The 19694-nt window shown below is 45.5% G+C and overlaps 1 pseudogene; it reads left to right on the plus strand.

Moving 5' to 3' along the window:
• The first annotated feature begins 4235 nt into the window (after positions 1–4235).
• LOC140722112 (uncharacterized) lies at positions 4236–19485 on the plus strand (annotated as a pseudogene).
• The last annotated feature ends 209 nt before the right edge of the window (positions 19486–19694 follow it).

Below are 19694 nucleotides of genomic sequence, written 5' to 3' on the forward strand. Positions count from 1 at the left end.
GTTTAAGGCAGAGATTGACAAGTTTATGTCAATAAACCAGCCACGGGCTGGTTTATGTATGTTGCAAGCGGGGGGGGGGGGGGGGCGCTGGTAGCGGACCCAAATGCAAGACACAGACACTGAACTACTTGGAGCAGGGCTAAGATTATCCAGAATGCAACGGAAGTCAGGAGGAAAGGACGCTGGACATGGATACAGGCCCTGGACGAGGCAGGCACACTGAGCCTGGTCTAGGACTCAGACTATGAAAGCGGGACCTGGATGAGGAACTTGGAACTAGATGTCTGGACTAGGACTCCGAGACAAAGACTGGACAGGGACCCGGAACATGGGTCTTGACTCGGGCTCGGAACCCGGATTCAGTCGAGGACTCGGGACTAGGAACAGACTAGACACAAGATAGCACTGGGATCACAGGGACGTGGCTTGGACTAGACCAGGATCTTGGACGTGGCTAGGGCTGGACGAGGAATCTCCAGCACCAGGCTGGGCGAGGTACTCCTGGGCTCAGTGAGGCACCAGAACTGGATGAGGACACGAAGCTCGGACTTGGACGGGGCTGGAACATGGCGCCCTGACTTGATCTTGGAACACAGAGCCCTGGTGTTGGAGTACAGGGTCACAGAGCCGGGACCCCTCCTTGGGAACAGGTCTGAGAGCCGGGGTTCTACACAGAACACAGAGCCGGGACCACTCCTTGGGAACAGGACTTAGGGCCGGGGTTCTACACAGAACACAGAACCAGGACCCCTCCTTGGGAACAGGCCTGAGAACCGGGGTTCTACACAGAGTCAGGACCCCTCCTAAGTCCGGGACTCTTTCCTTGACGGACACTAAACACAGGGGCACAAAGAGACAGATCCAAACTCAGCAATAGATAGCTGCATATCTTGGCATGGCGAGGCTCCAGTCTCACTTCGGCGGTTGAACTTGACGGCGATACAGGCAAGGACGCAGTCGAGGTTACAGGCAAGGTAGCAGGCGAAGGAAACTGACGAAGGATAGTGCCAAAATAACTGTTTTTTTAAAAAAAACTTTTTTTTATTGAGTTTTCAGATAATTACAGAAAGAAGAAGAAAAAATACCCTTCCCCCTCCCCTTAGCACCTCCCCCTAACATCCCTATAGAAAAAGAAAGAAAGAGTGCCTGGATATCGGAAGATCCCCACATGCTCCACGGAGTTCGTAATAACTTTAGTATATATATTTATTTATTTCCCCAAATAACCAATTATTTTATCTTCAGAGCACCTATATATTTAATCCTGCCTTTTGTAACTAAGGGCGCCAAATATTCAAAAATGTTTCATATTTATCTCTTAGATTATGAGTCATTTTTGCAACTGCAATACAGCTGGAAATTTCATTCTTCCAACGATCTATACTTAAGTATGCATCCGATTTCCAAGTAAATGGAATAGCCTTTTTGGCTACTGCCAGTGCAAGTTTTTATAAATTCTTTCTGATATTTATTCAATTTGGGTTTCGATTTTATCCCTTCAATATCGCCTAATAAAAATAATATTGGATTATGTGGAAGTTGTGTTCCAATAATTTCTTCCAATAAAACTCTTAAATTTGTCCAAAAAGGTTGAATTTTAGAAGAAGACCAAGTAGAATGTAAAAAAGTACCAATTTCTTGGTTACATCGGAAACACTAATCAGATAAATTTGGGTTTAATTTATTTATTTTTTGTGGTGTAATATATAATTGATGTAAAAAATTATATTGCACTAATCTTAACCGGACATTTATTGTATTTGTTATACTATCAAGACATAGTCTTGACCAATTTGTTTCTTCAATTTTAATATTCAAGTCAATTTCCCATTTTTGTCTTGACTTATGGATTCCTTTATTAATTGCCTGTTTTTGAATCAATCTATACATACAATAAATAATTTTTTTAGTTTTTCCTTTTTGAATAAAGTTTCTATTTTATCAGATTTCGGCAATAACATTGTTTGACCTAATTTTTCTCTTAAATAAGCCCTTAATTGGAAGTAACAAAGAGTGTTGTTTGATACGGTTTCCTTCTCTGTGAGTTCTGTGATTTCCTGTAAACATGGAAGGTGTTGAGTGATGGACTGAGTGAAAGAGAATGGAGAAGACATTATCTGCTCAGTGATGAAACGTCCCAGTGACTTTGATCACAGGAACAGTCACTGGGCAGCCTCTGCACCCATTCTGTAAATTACTGGGTTCGGTAATTAGCAGCAAAGCACATGACTGTGGAAATTACAAATCAGAATATTATTAGAGTCACAGAGCCCAGCAGCACTGGAACAGGCTTTTCGGCCCTTCTAGTCAATACGGACCCGTTTTTGTTTTTACTGCCAACTACCTGCATACACTTCCCATCCATGTCCTTACCCGAATTTCTCTTTAGTGTCTAACTCGAACCCACATCCACCACTTCCACTGGCAGCTCATTCCACACTCTCACCAACGTCTGAGTGAAGAATCCCCCTTCAGATTCCCCCAGAATAATTCACCTTTCACCCTGAAATATCAAGTGTGACAGTGGGAAAGTGTGTATTGAACCGGAGGAAATAGCAGAGGTACTTAATGTATACTTTACTTCAGTATTCACTATGGAAAAGGATCTTAGTGATTGTACTGATGACTTGCAGCAGACTGAAAAGCTTGAGCACGTAGATATTAAGAAAGAGGATGTGCTGCAGCTTTTGGAAAGCATCAAGTTGGATAAGTCGCTATGGATCTGAACATTTGGAGAGGTATAATATGATTAGTAATAGTCAGCATGACTTTGTGAAGGACAGGTCGTGCCTTACGAGCCCGATTGAATTTTTTGATGATGTGACTAAACAAATTGATGAAGAAAGAGCAGTAGATGTAGTGTATATGGATTTCAGCAAGGCAATTGATAAGGTAACCCATGTAAGGCTTATTGAGAAAGTAAGGAGGCATGGGATCCAAGGGGACATTATTTGTGGATCCAGAACTGGCTTGCCCACTGAAGGCAAAGAGTGGTTGTAGATGGGTCATATTCTGCATGGAGGCCGGTGACCAGTGGAGTGCCTCAGGGATCTGTTCTGGGACCCTTACTCTTTGTGTTTTTTATAAATGACCTGGATGAGGAAGTGGAGGGATGGGTTGGTAAGTTTGCTGATGACACAAAGGTTGGATGTTTTGTGGATAGTGTAGATGGCTGTCAGAGTTTACTGCGGGACATTGATAGGATGCAGAACAGGGCTGACAAGTGGCAGATGGAGTTCAGCCCAGGTAAGTGTGAAGTGGTTCATTTTAGTAGGTCAAATATGATGGCAGTGAAAATGTTGGGACTAAGATGAGGGGAAATGTCTCCACGCCAACGGTGGTGAATGTCTGTAAATCCCCACCACAGAGGGTGTTGAAGAATCGGTGATCGTCCTCACATAAAACAGAGGCTGGCAGATTTGTGGAGACCCAAGGGATCGAGAAAATGAGGATCGGTAGAAGCATGTGGCTGAGATGGGAGAGTAGCCTCCAACTTGCTGATGGTTAAAGGGGCCGAATGGCCTCCTCCTGTTGTTTCTCACTTAATGTTTCAGTGTTCCTGTCCAGTGAGGCTAGAGGAATGTGAATAGAAATGAGTGTTTATAAACATAGGCTGATTTAAATGACAAACACGAGGAAATCTGCAGATGCTGGAAATTCAAGCAACACACACAAAATGCCGGTGGAACGCAGCAGGTTAGGCAGCATCTATAGGGAGAAGCTCTGCCCACGTTTCGGAACGTTTCAGGACTGACGAAGGGTCTCGGCCCGAAGCGTCGGCAGTGCTTCTCCCTATAGATGCTGTCTGACCTGCTGCGTGCCACCAGCATTTTGTGTGTGTTGACTGATTTAAAAGAAACCTGCTCATTTTCTGTGTGGGTCTGAGTTGTGTGTCGGGATGGAAAGTGAATCAGAACTATAACTCTGAGAACTCTGGGACCTGGGGCTGGAGGGAAAGGGATCGAGGAAGATATGGACGGAAAATCTAAATACGTATGGAAATGATATAGGGAAATAATGAAATAATGTGGGAAATGCGGCGGTGGGTAGGGCAGTATGTGAAGGGCGAGGAACAGTCACCGGTCACATGGGAGACCCTCCAGCGAAACGTGATCATGTTTTACCGCAGATAGGCAGCATTTGCGGGTTTGTTTCCGTGGCCCCGCCCACCGCCTGTGACGCAAAAGAAGAACATTGCGCATGCTCACAGGCCCAAGCTAGGCAGTGATGTTTTTTTCGTTCTTTGTGGAAGTGGGTCAGCGGTGGGTCCGGGTTCGGGATCGGGATCGGGATCGGGAGGGGGTCCTCGCCCCCTTGAACGGGGAGCCGGAGACGGATTATTCTCTGCGGGGCAACACCAACAAATTTCCCTTCGGTGAGTATTGAAGCCGGTCCCGATCGGGGAGGTCTGACGTTGAACAGTGAGTTAACTTTCCCGAACTCAAACAAGAGAAAATCTGCAGATGCTGGAAATGCGAGCAACGCGCACAAAATGCTGGAGGAACTCAGCAGTCCGGGCAGCATCTAGGGGAAGAATACAGTCGACATTAGCGGCCGAAACCCTTCGGCAGGACTGGAGAATAAAAGGTGGGGGTGGGGAGGGGAGAGAGAAACACAAGGTGATCGGTGAAACCTGAAGGGGGAGGGGATGAACTTTCCCGAACTGGCGGCCTCGCCTCGCTTCCTTCACAGAATCTGCCGGGGTCGGTCCGGGTTGTGAGACCTTCACACCGAACCGCCTGAGGTGAGCCGCCGCCCAGCCCCTGTTGTTCTGGTCCTATTAGCAGGATGACGTAAAACTGTTTCTATACTGTTACTGACAGAGAATTGTATAATTGCTGTTCTGTGTGTTATCTGAATGTACTTGCCTGTGATGCTGCTACAAGTCAAGTACACTGTTAAATGCAAAACCCTGAACAGTGTTGATAATCAGGTTTACGAGAATAATCTCAGGAATGTTCGGCGTTATGTATGAGGAGCATTTGATTGTTTTGGACCTGTGCTCAATGGAGTTCAGAGGGACGGTGGGGGTGGTGGGGAATGTTTGGTTAAGTAAACCTACCGAATACTGAAAAGCCTGGATACAGTGGACATGGAGAGGATGTTTCCATTAGACTGTGATCGGACAGCACAGTCTCGAAATAAAGAAGCTTCCCTTTAAAACTGAGTGGAGAAAAAAATTTGGCCAGAAGATGTCTGATCTGTGGAATTTGTTGCCACAGAGGTTGGTTGAAGCTGCCATTTGGGTATATTTATTACAGAGATTAACATATTGATGATTGCTGAGTAGCTCAGGGTTACAGGAGGAAGGCAGGAATATGGTGTTGGAATGAAAATCAACTGTGGTTAAATGGTGGGGCAGACCAGATGGTTCGAATTACCTAATTCTGTTCCTGACTGAATGATGGCTCCTCCTTATCCCATATTGTTTTGTTCTTAGTAACATTAACCAGAAATGTTTGGTTCTCCTTTTTATTGTTATTGTACTTCATTATCTCTCTGGTTCAAGTTAGACCTGCGGTGAGAGGTTTACTGGAAGAAAAACCCCAACTAGAAGCAAACCACGGCAGAAGACGAGTGAACAGCAACAAGTGAACCAGCCTGAGGACTGAGAGCATTAACTGGAGAGAACAGCTCTGCCTCAAGAGACTCTGAGATTCCATTGATTCAGTCAGGAGAAAGTTTGGTGAGTCTCATTTACTCAAACACTGATCCTTTAGACATTACATACCTGTGTAAGGGAAGGTGGGATATAGTTGCAGTGAGACTGAATGTGCCCAGAACAACCAGTTATGCCTCTGTCAGACACAGTTGCAATCACTCCAGGTCTGGTAATGAGCTTCCAGCAGCCCAGCCCTTTAAAACCACTCCCACTCTGTGGAAGTCGAATCTGGATAAAGTCACTCTGAGACCATATGGTACAAACTCTTTATTCCAAGCACCCGGGGCTTACTTAGTTAGTCGCTCAAACAGGAACAGTCTGTGACTGTTCCCACCCAATCCACTAACTGACTAACAATTCCCCTTACACCACAGATATATCCATCCAGATAACCCCACACAAGACAGGCTGGAGCCAAAGATATTTACTACATGACAGGCTGGAGCCCCTAAAGACAAACTACAAAATAGTCATAATGGTTTACACACACAGAACAGACTGAAGCTATCCTATCTCTAGATGTGAATGCGCAAGGAGATAAGCATCTTGAAACCCTAGCTAGCTACCCACAAGAAGAAACATCACTCAGCACATTGGTTGATCATTAGCAGTTTCTTTCAGAAAAACAAGCTGCTATTGTTTAACGAAGTGTTAACCATTTTACAGACTTTATCCTTCCCTCCTTTTGATCATTACATTATCAACAACGCAATAACTTTTTACAGAGAAAGCAACTGACAACAGCATTGACTTATCAGTGGGTAAAGGCAGTGTACAACAGTAATTGTAACAAAGATATGTACAACTATTTGGACATAATGCAGTATCATTCCCCACATATTACCAAACAGGCCTTCAAAGATTACCATTTTGACCCTTTGGTGAACCCGTGTAAATCTTGCCCTACTTTCTTGACGCTGTCAATCTCTTTTGCAGTGTGCTCGGAGAGGGGTGTAATGTTAGTAGATTCATAAGGGATATACGTGCAGCATTCTGTGTCAATATCAGCACAGGTTCTCTCTTTCTCAGCTGGGATAAACTCTAAAGCTGTACGATTCTGTATGACTGTTTGCCAGATTGTAATCATTTCAGTGGATATTTCTGTTACTTGGGCCTGTGTTTCTGTCAGGGCCCCTGCAGTATTGTGGCCAGCTCCTCAAGTGCTGTAGCCAAATTGATTATCACTCATGAATTCCTGGCTACTCCATAGGAGAGAAAAGTAATCATCCAAAATGAATCAGTCTCAGTTGTTCCTCTCGGCTGCTGGGCACCTGCAATTATGGCCAGGATGCATGTTTCCCAGTATTGGAAGTTCCGTTTGGTGGGGGCCTGAGACACCATTCCTCAAAACACTGACAGCCACAGTCATCTATGACTGGACCACAGGTCCTCAACTCACTTCCCCGGATGTTATTTGAGAAAGCCCAGGCTGAGAGTTCCTCACTCTGGTTGAGCAGGATTACTGACATTGGAACCATAGTTTTACCATGCTGTGGAATTTCAGCACAAACCTAGCAGGCCCCTAGTTCTACCTGTTTGGCATAAGTATGACAGAAAGACAGAAATGTGTTAACATGGGGGCCCCCGGATGCTGGGGTGAGCCCTCTCAAAGACATAAACATGAACACCACTAACAACCAATACATTTTCCATTAGTCCGAGAGAGACCTTCTACTCAGTTCCTTCAGTAACATGTTTGGCACCTAATGATGTATCCACCGAGATTGCCCCTTCAGTTTCACACCCATGTGAGTGGTCGGTAACACCTGATATGGTCCTCTCCACCGCAGTCCGAGTTTCCCTCAATCCCAGTTCTTCATCAGGAAAAAAAATCCCAGGTTCCATGGTGCGGAGTAGTTCTCTTCCTTGTAAGCCTGTCATACCTGTGAATGTATGCTTGGAAAATCTTGGTTAGTTGGCATATATATTTACCCATGTCTTCCCCTCGCGTATGAATATCCAATTTTGCTGGTAGACTTTCTGGGAGCAATGATACACAAGGTCTTAGTCCCCAGGGTGTTTTCATGGGCCATCCATAAATGATTTCAGCTGGTGACAACCCTGTTTTCCCCTGTGGGGTAACCCTCATGTGGAACTGGGTGACGGTAGGACCTTCAACCAAGTGAGTCCAGTCTCCACTGTTAGTCTGGCCAGTTTACTCTTCAGAGTGCCATTGGCTCTCTCCACTCTGCCAGCGGCCCGTGGGTGGTATACACAGTGGAATTGTTGCTGGATAGCTAGTTCATTACATACGCCTTTGTTTACCTTCATCACAAAGTGTGGGTCATTGTCAGAGCTCAGCATCTCTGGCAGGCCGTACCTGGGAAGTATTTCCCGTAATAATACCCTCACAACAGTCATAACAGTATTATTGGTAGTTGGAATAGCTTCAACCCATCTACTAAACACATCTATAATATCTAAGCAGTATCTATAGCAATGTACTCTAGGCAATTCAATAAAATCAACTTGTAGACACAAAAAGTTCCACCTGGCAAGGGACTCGTACCCTGTTTGCTCCTTTCCCTCCTTTCCCAGGTGTGTACAATTATGTATATAATCGACCAATATTGGTAAAAACTGTGTAGGAACACAAACCTGTCCCGCTGGGAGATCCAAAAACCTAGGTCGGGGTCTTTCTGGCACCCCATCTGGGACCACAGTTTTCACTCCTCCTCAGAGGCGTCCCCCTGAGAAGAACAAAACTCGAGGTAGCTGTAGAGCAGTGAGTAAGTTGTTTACAAAGGTGGCATTACTAATGGGGTGGCCAGAGGAAGTCAGGAATCCCAATGTTCCCAGAGAGCCCTGTAGTCATATACAATTCCAAATGTATAACGGGAGTCTGTGTAAACGTTCCCACTTTAGTCTGTTGCTGGGATACAGGGATGAGTCAGAGCAAACAGCTCAGCCTTCTGGGTGGAGACAGCCGCTTCAAAAGAGGCTTGCTCAATTACTTCACTGTCCGTCACTATCGCATAGTCAGAATATCATTTTCCTGCTGGATCCACAAAGGAGCTTCCATCCTCATAAAACGTTGCCTCGGGATTGAGGGGATATTGCTAAATGGATGGGAGAGTCTGTCCTTCTTTCATGGTGATCCAGACAGGGGGACAGTTGGTGCGACAGATTTCTTGGCCTGAAATTACACAGAGATGGGATACAGCATCTTGGGATTGGACACTATTAAAAGGTTGTCTTAACAGATATCCCGTCTTCACCTCAGACTCCTTCCCGTATTGGACTAGACCCGCGGCCAAGTGTTGCCAGTCTCCATCGGTGCTGGAGGCTTGTTTCGTTAGGGTGTAGGCCAAGAACCCTGGGCTCTTTGGCTTGAACCTAGTGCAAACCCTAATGGTGGTATGGGGAACTACCAGTTCTGTCTGTCACCAAAGGAAATCTGGAAATTCGGCCAGGAATGCAATACCGTCTCTTCCTTTAACCTGTCTAATCACCGTGACTGGGAACTTCTGTCCATCGAGGGGTGCATAATATTGGCTTTCCTCAGTGGCGCACCCCGTAGGGTCAAAGCACAGAGTCACATGAGGGTCGGCTGCTGGCAGAAGGAGTGGAGACCAAATTAAGTGCCCTCCACTTGGGGGTCGGAAACTGGGGAAGCTGTCGGTTGTTCACCTGTCAAGGGTGACAGCATTGTCTGTGCAAAGAATCTCGACTTCCAACAGACGGAGCAAGTCTCTCCCTGCTAGATTACACCCCCGACTGGTGGTGACTGTAAATGAAACCTCACACTGGCTCCCCTGGAATTCCACCTGCAGAGAATATGTACGTTCCGTGCCTTCAAACCCTGACAGAGTGATTATAATGTCTGATAGCTGGAATCCCTTTTCCGATACTATTTCCTGATTGAGTGTTGTGGTTGCCCTCATATCAATCATAAACGGAACTGGATTTCCAGCAACTTGCAATATTACATTGGGCTCTTCCTGAGGGTTGGCACTCATGGTTGGAAGCATCTTCTTGTCAATTTCTAAACGGGTTGTTGTCCCCACCTGTCCCTTGGTAGGTTTTTGCTCCCATTTCTGTTCCTCAGATAAAGCCCGTTCGCATCCTTCTTCCCACTGAACATGTTCACTTTAAATATTAGTTCCCTTCAGAGTTGATCGAGATTCGAAAGTTGGGTCCTAATAATATGTCAAAGCTTGTCGCATTCGATTTCAGTAATTGTCAGGCCAATCCATATTATTTGTTTTAATCATGTTGGCTAACTTAGTTGGTAAGCATTGGAGCAGTAGGGCATTGAACTGGGGGGACAGATTCCCATCATTAAAGTCTTGGTGCGAAGGTGCCGTAGCAGGCCACAAATTGCTCTCAATAGTCTGGTCCCGATTCCCCAGGCTTAGGTTTGCATTCAGGTACTGCTGTTCAAGAGGATTTAAACTAATGTGGCAGGGGGATAGGAACAAGTGCAGAGAGACAGAGGGGTGCAAAATGAGAGTAGCAAAATTCCATATCCACCGTCAACCCTTTAAGTATCATTTGCCAATCTATCTTAGCTAATTCATATCTCATACCTTCAAAGCTACCCTTCTTTAAGTTCAGAACCTTTTTTTTCTGAATTAACTCTCCTTCTTAATGAAGAATTCCACCATATTATGGTCATTCTTGCCCAAGGGGCCTCGCACAACAAGATTGCTAACTAACCCTTCCTCTTTGCTCAATATCCAATGTGGAATGGCCTGCTCTCTAGTTGGTTCCTCAACATTCATATGCAATGGCAAGCATTTAAAGATTGCATGGATGAACTACAACAAGTGTTCATCCCAGTTTGGCAAAAGAATAAACCAGGGAAGGTAGTGCACCCGTGGCTGACAGGGGAAACTAGGGATAGTATCAAGTCCAAAGAAGTAACATACAAATTAGCCAGAAAAAGTGGCACACCTGAGGACTGGGAGACATTCAGAGTCCAGCAGAGGAGGACAATGGGATTAATTAGGAAAGGGAAAAAATATTATGAGAGAAAGCTGGCAGGGAACATTAAAACTGACTGTAAAAGCTTTTATAGATAAGTGAAAAGAAAAAGATTGGTTAAGACAAATGTAGGTCCCTTACAGTTAGAATCAGGTGAATTGGTCATAGGGAACAAGGACATGGCAGACCAATTCAATAACTACTTCAGTTCTGTCTTCACTAAGGAGGACATAAATAATCTTCTGGAAATAGTAGAGGACCGAGGGTCTAGTGAGATGAAGGAACTGAGGGAAATACATGTTAGTAGGGAAGTGGTGTTAGGTAAATTGAAGGGATTAAAGGCAGATAAATCCCCAGGGCAAAATGGTCTGCATCCCAGAGTGCTTAAGAAATTAGCCCAAGAAATAGTGGATGCATTAGTGATAATTTTTCAAAACTCCTTAGATTCTGGATTAGTTCCTGAGGATTGGAGGGTGGCTAATGTGACCTCACTTTTTTTTTAAAAATGAGGGAGAGAGAAACCAGGAAATTATAGGCCGGTTAGCCTGACATCGGTGGTGGGGAAAATGCTAGAGTTGGTTGTGAAAATGTGATATCAGCACATTTGGAAAGAGGTGAAATAATCGGACAACGTCAGCATGGATTTGTGAAAGGAAAATCATGTCTGTCGAATCTTACAGAATTTTTTGAGGATGTAACTAGTAGAATGGATGGGGAAAATAAGTGGATGTCGTATATTTAGATTTTCAAAAGTCTTTTGACAAGGTCCCACACAGGAGATTAGTGTGCAAATTTAAAGCACACAGTATTGGGGGTATGTTATTGATGTGGATAGAGAATTGGTTGGTAAACAGGAAGCAAAGAGTGGGAATAAGCGGGACCTTTTCAGATTGGCAGGCAGTCACAAGTGGGGTACTGCAAGGCTCAGTGCTGGGACCCCAGTTGTTTACAATATATATTAATGATTTAGACCAGGGAATTAAATGCAGCATCTCCAAGTTTGCGGATGACACGAAGCTTGGCGGCAGTGTTAGCTTTGAGGATGCTAAGAGGATGCAGGGTGACTTGGATAGGTTAGGTGAGTAGGCAAATTCATGGCAGATGCAATTTAATGTGGATAAATGTGAGGTTATTCACTTTGGTTGCAAGAACAGGAAAACAGATTATTATCTGAATGGCCAATTAGGAAAAGGGGAGGTGCAATGAGACCTGGGTGTCATTGTACACCAGTCATTGAAAGTGGGCATGCAGGTACAGCAGGCGGTGAAAAAGGCAAATGGTATGTTGGCATTCATAGCAAAAGGATTTGAGTACAGGAACAGGGAGGTTCTACTGCTGTTGTACAAGGCCCTGGTGAGGCCACAGCCGGAGTACTGTATGCAGTTTTGGTTCCCTACTCTGAGGAAAGACATTCTTGCCTAGCGGGAGTACAAAGAAGGTTCAACAGATTGATTCCTGGAATGGCAGGATTTTCATATGAAGAAAGACTGGATCGACTAGGCTTATACTCGCTGGTATTTAGAAGATTGAGGGGGGATCTTATTGAAACGTATAAAATTCCAAAGGGATTGGACAGGCTAGATGCAGGAAGATTGTTTCCAATGTTGGGGAGTCCAGAATGAGGGGTCACAGTTTAAGGATAAAAGGGGAAGCCTTTTAGGAGCGAGATGAGGAAAAACTTCTTCACAGAGTGGTGAATCTGTGGAATTCTCTGCCGCAGGAAACAGTTGAGGCCAGTTCATTGGCTATATTTAAGAGGGAGTTCAATATGGCCCTTGTGGCTAACGGGATCAGAGGTATGTAGAGAAAGTGGGTACAAGGTTCTGAGTTGGATGATCAGCCATGATCATACTGAATGGCGGTGCAGGCTTGAAGGGCCTAATGGCCTACTCCTGCGCCTATTTTCTATGTTTCTATGTGTGGAAAATTAAAATCTCCCACAATTACAACCTTGTGCTTACTACAAATATCTGCTATCTCCTTACAAATTTCCTCCTCCAATTCTTGCTCCCAATTAGGTGGTTTATAATACACCCCTATAAGTGTTACTATACCTTCCCCATTCCTCAATTCCACCCAAATAGGCTCCCTAAATGAACCCTGTAATCTATCCTGTCAAAGCACCGCTGTAATATTTTCTCGGACAAGCATTGCAATACCTCCCCCTCTTGCCCTTCTGATTCTGTCACACCAGAAGCAACAATATATTGGAATATTTAGTTGCCAATCACACCCCTCCTGCAACCATGTTTCACTAATAGATACAACATTATATTTCCAGTTATCAATCCATACTCTAAGCTCATCCACCTTTCTTACAATGCTTCTAGCATTAAAATAGATGCATTCAAGAAACTTTCCACCTCTTTCTCTCTGTTTATCCCTAATGGTGCAAACAACTTTATTATCTCTTTTTTTCCCTTCTCCCCTACACCTTCAGTCTGAGCGCTCCAACATCAGGGAGGAAGTTCAAATCATCTCTGTGTTAAAAGTTTAGCCATCATGGTGACTGAAGGCAGCTGCAGGTTCATGAGGGACTGTTGCTGTCAGATTCTGCAGTTCTTGCGGCGGCTCATCGCACCTAGGACTGAACCCTGGTCACTGAGCATTGGAGGAGTCTGTTCAGTTGATGTTAGCCTTAAACTAGACTGGCATTTAATATTGTGGATCTGTGAAAGGTAAATCAGTTCTGTATCAAATCCCGTGTCTCAGGTACTTACTGTCTCTACCACACTCACAAAGTACACTAGAAAGGCCAATCAGCCCATCTGATTCCTGCCCATGTTTCTGTTCCATATCAGTATAACAAAATCTATCCCTGCCGTTCCCCTCTCAGTCTCCCTGAGGTGACAGGTTGCAGCTAGTTACCACTCCGTGGGATAGGAGATTTCCCTTGAATTTCATGGAAACATATAAATGCACAACAGATTACTGGCGCTTTGTCCCACATTGCTGTGCCGACCATGTATCTTACTCTAGAAGCTGCTTAGAATTACCCGGCCGCATAGCCACCTATTTTCCTAAGCTCCATGTACCTATCTGAGAGTCTCTTAAAAGACCCTATTATATCTGCCTCGACCACCGTCGCTGGCTGTGCATTCCACACACACACCACTCTTTGCTTAAAAAACTTAGCTCTGACATCTCCTCTGTACCTACTTCCAAGCAGCTTAAACCTATTCCCCCTCGTGTTAGCCGTTTCTGCCCTGGGGAAAAAGCCTCTGGCTATCCATCCGACCAATGCCTCTCATCATCTTATACACCTGCATGATTTTCTCCAGGGTGAATAAGACGATGACCTCACTGTGGTTTTGACGTTCTCTCTCTCTCTCTGTCTCTGATGTCACAGTCCCGCCTCAATAAGGCGCTTAAAGCGACACTCACAGTAAGCAAACCTGCGGTCTCGTAACACAATGCACCTCTAAAGTCTGACAGCAGACTAGCGAGTAACTCTTCGATGGTGCAGAATCATAAACCGAAGAGTTGCCAGCCTGAGTCAGGGGCTCCAGAGAGAGATGGGGTCCAGAGTTTACCAGGAGGAGGAGGAGGAGGAGGAATCAGACCAGCAGGAGGTGGCTACAAAAGAAAGGTCAGAAACATTTGGAAACTGGTTGACCGAAATAATGGTGGTTAATTTCAGGCAGCAAATGTGGAGAGGAATAAAAAGACAACGTTTAGGCCGAGCCCCTTCAGCATGCCTAGCCTGTGTACTCCGCTGCTTAGTTGCTCTCTGAATTGCAGAGTTCCTCCAGCGTTTTGTGTGTGTGCGTCTCTGTATTTCCAGCAACTGCAGAATCTCCTGTGTTTTATATCTGCATTTTACTTTGGCATTAGATACTCATTGATATTGAGTATATTGCTTATAGGAGCCGCTTTCTGCGTTAAAACAGCTGCAGGTTTTTCTATACACACTATAAAAAAAATGAGGTATGGACATTGAACCGGTGCTTGCAGAAATGGTTAATGGCACCGTGATTACCCAGAGGGCCATGCATTAAGAATTTTGCCGGCGCTGAAGCACCGATGAAATGCACCAATGTCAGACTGAGGACGTCACCGAGTATCACGAGTACACAGAAGGCCTTGAAAATGTCGGGTGCAGGTAAGAGCGATTCTCCATGTTTTTATCTTAAACACCGACTTCGGGACAATTCCTGTGAAATCCGGACACTGTGGCCAACAATCCCAGGACAGTCCTGCTCTTGTCCCTGTCTCTCAGTCCCACGATCCGTACACGGGCCCCGGGGAGCTTCCGGCTGCTGAGTGAATGGGAACCGATGGATCTTTCAGACAGAGCTGAGCTCCGGCTATAATAAAGGCAAGGATTAGGAACTCAGAGAACAAAATCTTTTACATCACCAGTTGAGAAAATCACCTTTGTTCTATCTCCAATCACTAACAAGAGAAAATCTGCAGATGCTGGAAGTCCAAGCAACACTCACAAAATGCTGGAGGAATTCAGCATTAGTACTCTTTTCCATAGATGCTGCCTGGCCTGCTGAGTTCCTCCAGCATTTTGTGTCTGTTGCTTGTTCTACCTCCTCTTGTTCTGGACATTTCTACCCGTGAGAACATGTTTTGTCCCATTTTCTCTGGGTACTTAATGATGGCAAACACCTTTGTCCTGGGCAGCAAGTAGCTTTCACATCCCAAATGTGCCAGGCTCCAATGAAACAGACTACAGCCCTTCCCTTCATATTCATTGGCATTACCATCACTGAGTTCACCACTGTCAGTCATTGGGGGAGGCTTCAGGGGAATACAGAAAGTGGTGATACTTGTGTGTTTTCTGGTGTTGCAAAAGTTGCTGGAGAATTTGCAAGTGGGAAGAAGTGGAGTTATATTTGGAAACCTGACTTTTTAAAGTGTAACTTAGCAAGCAAACCACATATGGACAATATGCAAAAACTTTAGTGAGAAAATCCTTCATTACCCATTACAGTCCTGCTACATAGGTTGTGTGAGAGTGCAGATGAACTGGATCGAACCTAGAGGAGATCAAAGTTCCTATTGACAGTGATTTGCCAGCTGTTAAAATGAATACCTCTCTATAAAAATTCACTGTGCACATCTTGTCACTGGGTAAAAAAAATACACAGTGCAAGATTTATGTACACACTGGTTATTACAAGTTAGAGGGGGTATTGGAGGGAAGATGGGGAGACCTGTAGTGTCCCTGATGCCCTCACGTACAAGATGTGCATCCAGCTGCAGCTTGTAACCCTGCACTGTAAGGAGTTGGAACTTGAAACACATATGGGAATTGATGGTCATTCCAGATACCAGCACTCTGCCCAGTCAGGAGATGATTTATCTTCCATTTGGGTTTAACCTCACTGTAAAAGTGTGATACCAAATCAAACCTTGGCAACTCAAGCAATCTCATCTGAAATGTTGTCCTACACCCATTGATGGATTTTGTAAATCTTTTACAGGTTAAAAACGAGAAGGAATTTGTCTCCAGGAATCTCAAACACGACACGCCAGTTTTGTTGTCTCTGTCTAGATATTTAAGAAGTGGAGCAAGGGATTCAATCGACCATCCTTCCTGCTCAGACTGTGGGGAGGGATTCACATGGTCATTTGAACATCTAGCAAGCCCGTCATCTTACAGAGGAGAAAGGCCTTTCACCTGCTCAGACAGTGGGAACGGATTCACTTGGTTATCACAATTGAAGGTACATCAGCAAGTTCACACTGGGCAAGGCCATTCACCTGTTCTGTGTGTGAGAAAAGATTCTGTCGGGCATCCCACCTGTGGACACACCAGTCAGTTCACACTGGGCAGAGGCTGGTCATCTGCTGAATTTCAGGGAAGGGATTCTCTCGGTCATCTGACCTAATGGCACACCAGCTTGTTCACACCAGGGGGCGGCCATTCACCTGCACAGTCTGCGGGAAGGGATTCACTGCATCATCCAACCTACTGGTACATCAGCGAGTTCACACTGGGGAGAGGCCATTCACCTGCTCAGTCTGTGGGAAGAGATTCACTCAGTCATCCCACCTACAGAGTCATCAGCGCGTTCACACTGGGGAGAAGCCGTTCACCTGCTCAGACTGTGGGAAGAGTTTCACTCGGTCATCCCGACTACTGGCACACCAGTCAGTTCATACTGGGGAGAAGCCATTCACCTGCTCAGTCTGTGGGAAGGGATTCACTCAGTCATCCCACCTACTGAGACATCAGCGAGTTCACACTGGGGAAAGGCCCTTCACCTGCTCAGTCTGTAGGAAGGGATTCACTGAGTCATCCACCCTACAGAGTCATCAGCGAGTTCACACTGGGGAGAGGCCATTCACATGTTCAGTCTGTGGGAAGAGATTCACTCATTCATCCCACCTACAGAATCATCAGCGAGTTCACACTGGGGAGAGGCCATTCACCTGCTCAGTCTGTGGGAAGGGGTTCATTCAGTCATCTGACCTGCAGAGACATCAGAGAGTTCACACTGGGGAGAAGTTGTTCACCTGCTCAGAATGTGGGAAGGCATTCATACTGTCATCCTACCTACAGAGACATCAGCGATTTCACACTGGGGAGAAGCCATTCACCTGCTCAGTCTGTGGGAAGGGATTCACTGAGTCATCCACCCTACAGAGACATCAGAGAGTTCACACTGGGGAGAAGCCGTTCACCTGCTCAATCTGTGGGAAGAGATTCACTGATTCATCCCACCTACACAGTCATCAGCGAGTTCACACTGGAGAGAAACCGTTCACCTGCTCAGACTGTGGGAAGAGTTTCACTCGGTCATCCCAACTACTGGCACACCAGTCAGTTCATACTGGGGTGAAGCCATACACCTGCTCAGTCTGTGGGAAGGGATTCACTCAGTCATCCACCCTACTGGTACATCAGTGAGTTCACACTGGGGAGAAGCCGTTCACCTGCTCAGACTGTGGGAAGGGATTCACTCATTCATCCAGCCTACAGAGTCATCAGCGAGTTCACACTGGGGAGAAGCCATTCACCTGCTCAGACTGTGGGAAGAGTTTCACTCAGTCATCCCACCTACAGAGACATCAGCGAGTTCACACTGGAGAGAAGTCGTTCTCCTGCTCAGCCTGTGGGAAGAGATTCACTCGGCCATCCCACCTACAGAGACATCAGCGAGTTCACACTGGGGAGAAGCCGTTCACCTTCTCAGTCTGTGGGAAGAGATTCACTGCATCATCCAAACTACTGGTACACTAACGAGTTCACACTGGGGAGAAGCCGTTCATCTGCTCAGTCTATGGGAGGGGATTCACTCAGTCAACCCACCTACAGAATCAGCGAGTCCACACTGGAGAGAAACCGTTCACCTGCTCAGTCTGTGGGAAGAGTTTCACTCGGTCATCCCAACTACTGGCAGACCAGTCAGTTCATACTGGGGTGAAGCCATACACCTGCTCAGTCTGTGGGAAGGGATTCACTCAGTCATCCACCCTACTGGTACATCAGCGAGTTCACACTGGGGAGAAGCCGTTCACCTGCTCAGACTGTGGGAAGGGATTCACTCATTCATCCAGCCTACAGAGTCATCAGCGAGTTCACACTGGGGAGAAGCCATTCACCTGCTCAGACTGTGGGAAGAGTTTCACTCGGTCATCCCACCTACAGAGACATCAGCGAGTTCACACTGGAGAGAAGCCGTTCTCCTGCTCAGTCTGTGGGAAGAGATTCACTGCATCATCCAAACTACTGGTACACTAACGAGTTCACTCTGGGGAGAAGCCGTTCATCTGCTCACTCTATGGGTGGGAATTCACTCAGTCAACCCACCTACAGAATCAGCAAGTTCACACTGGAGAGAAACCATTCATCTGCTCAGTCTGTGGGAAGAGTTTCACTTGGTCATCCCAACTACTGGCACACCAGTCAGTTCATTCTGGGGGTGAAGCCATACACCTGCTCAGTCTGTGGGAAGGGATTCACTCAGTCATCCACCCTACTGGTACATCAGCGAGTTCACACTGTGGAAAAGCCGTTCACCTGCTTAGACTATGGGATAGGATTCACTCAGTCATCACAACTACTAGCACACCAGTCAGTTCACAGTGGGGACTGGCCGTTGTTATGAATCCCTGGGTTTCCTTTGCTGTGGACTGTCATTTTAAGAGAGAGAGATTAAGAAGGTGAATCAGTCTGACTTGCAGCTTGTTTACATCGCTCGCAGCTTGTTTAGTTTTAACCGAGGACACAGACACTCAGAGTCAGATGGAGACAAAGGAGGAAAAATGGAAGGATCGAAACCAGGGAACTAGTGACCAAGGGTCACTGTTTAGAAGTTGCGTATGCCCACAATGGTGGGTTAATTATCGATTCATGTACATCGAATGTGTGGTTGTCACATTGTTTGATCCATAGGGGTCGATCTGATTTGGTGTATCCTGTGGAGACCTCTTATGTGTTAACCTTTGCCTGGCTGTGGTGTGGTAGTTCACTTGAAGATGATACCCCTTGTGACAAGTCACTTTCAGTGATAATCAGTATGTGGATTTGGAATGATGACGGATAAAATCTACAGCGACTGTTCTTTCATTTTACAACCATGGAACCTGAGGAATTCTGCATATTTGCCTTCTCTCACCATTTGCCCTGGATTACAAATCTCTCTCTCTTATCGCCTATTCTGTAGTTGAACTGAACTTTCATACTTTACCAGTTCAAGACTCCAAGCCTTGTTTTCCCCGAGCTCAATAGTTTGGGAGTTATATTTACACACATTTACAAACTTAACACTGTTAACTTCTTTTTATCTTGTTTAAGTTGCAATATTACGTAGATTATAATAAAGACAGATCTAACATCAAAACCAGACTCCAGGTGTAGTCTATTGCTGCTGGCTTGTTTCTAAAGCATTATGGTTCATAACAAATTTGGGGCCTGCGTCTGAGATATGAACAAATTTGGGGGCTATTGATCGGTGAATTATCGATTTGATTGGGGAAATCCCTTTTGATTTAATTGTGTGTGGAAATCAGCAGCAATGGACATTTATAAATTTCTGGAAGCGCCAACCCCTGAGGCTTTAGGAAAAGCCAAAAAGAATGAATTGCTGACTGTTGCTAATGGGCTGAATCTTAACCAGGTAAGGGGGTGTGAAGGACCAGGGCAACC

The sequence above is a fragment of the Hemitrygon akajei genome, unplaced genomic scaffold, assembly GCF_048418815.1.
Source record: "Hemitrygon akajei unplaced genomic scaffold, sHemAka1.3 Scf000069, whole genome shotgun sequence".
NCBI classification, from domain to species: Eukaryota; Metazoa; Chordata; class Chondrichthyes; order Myliobatiformes; family Dasyatidae; genus Hemitrygon; species Hemitrygon akajei.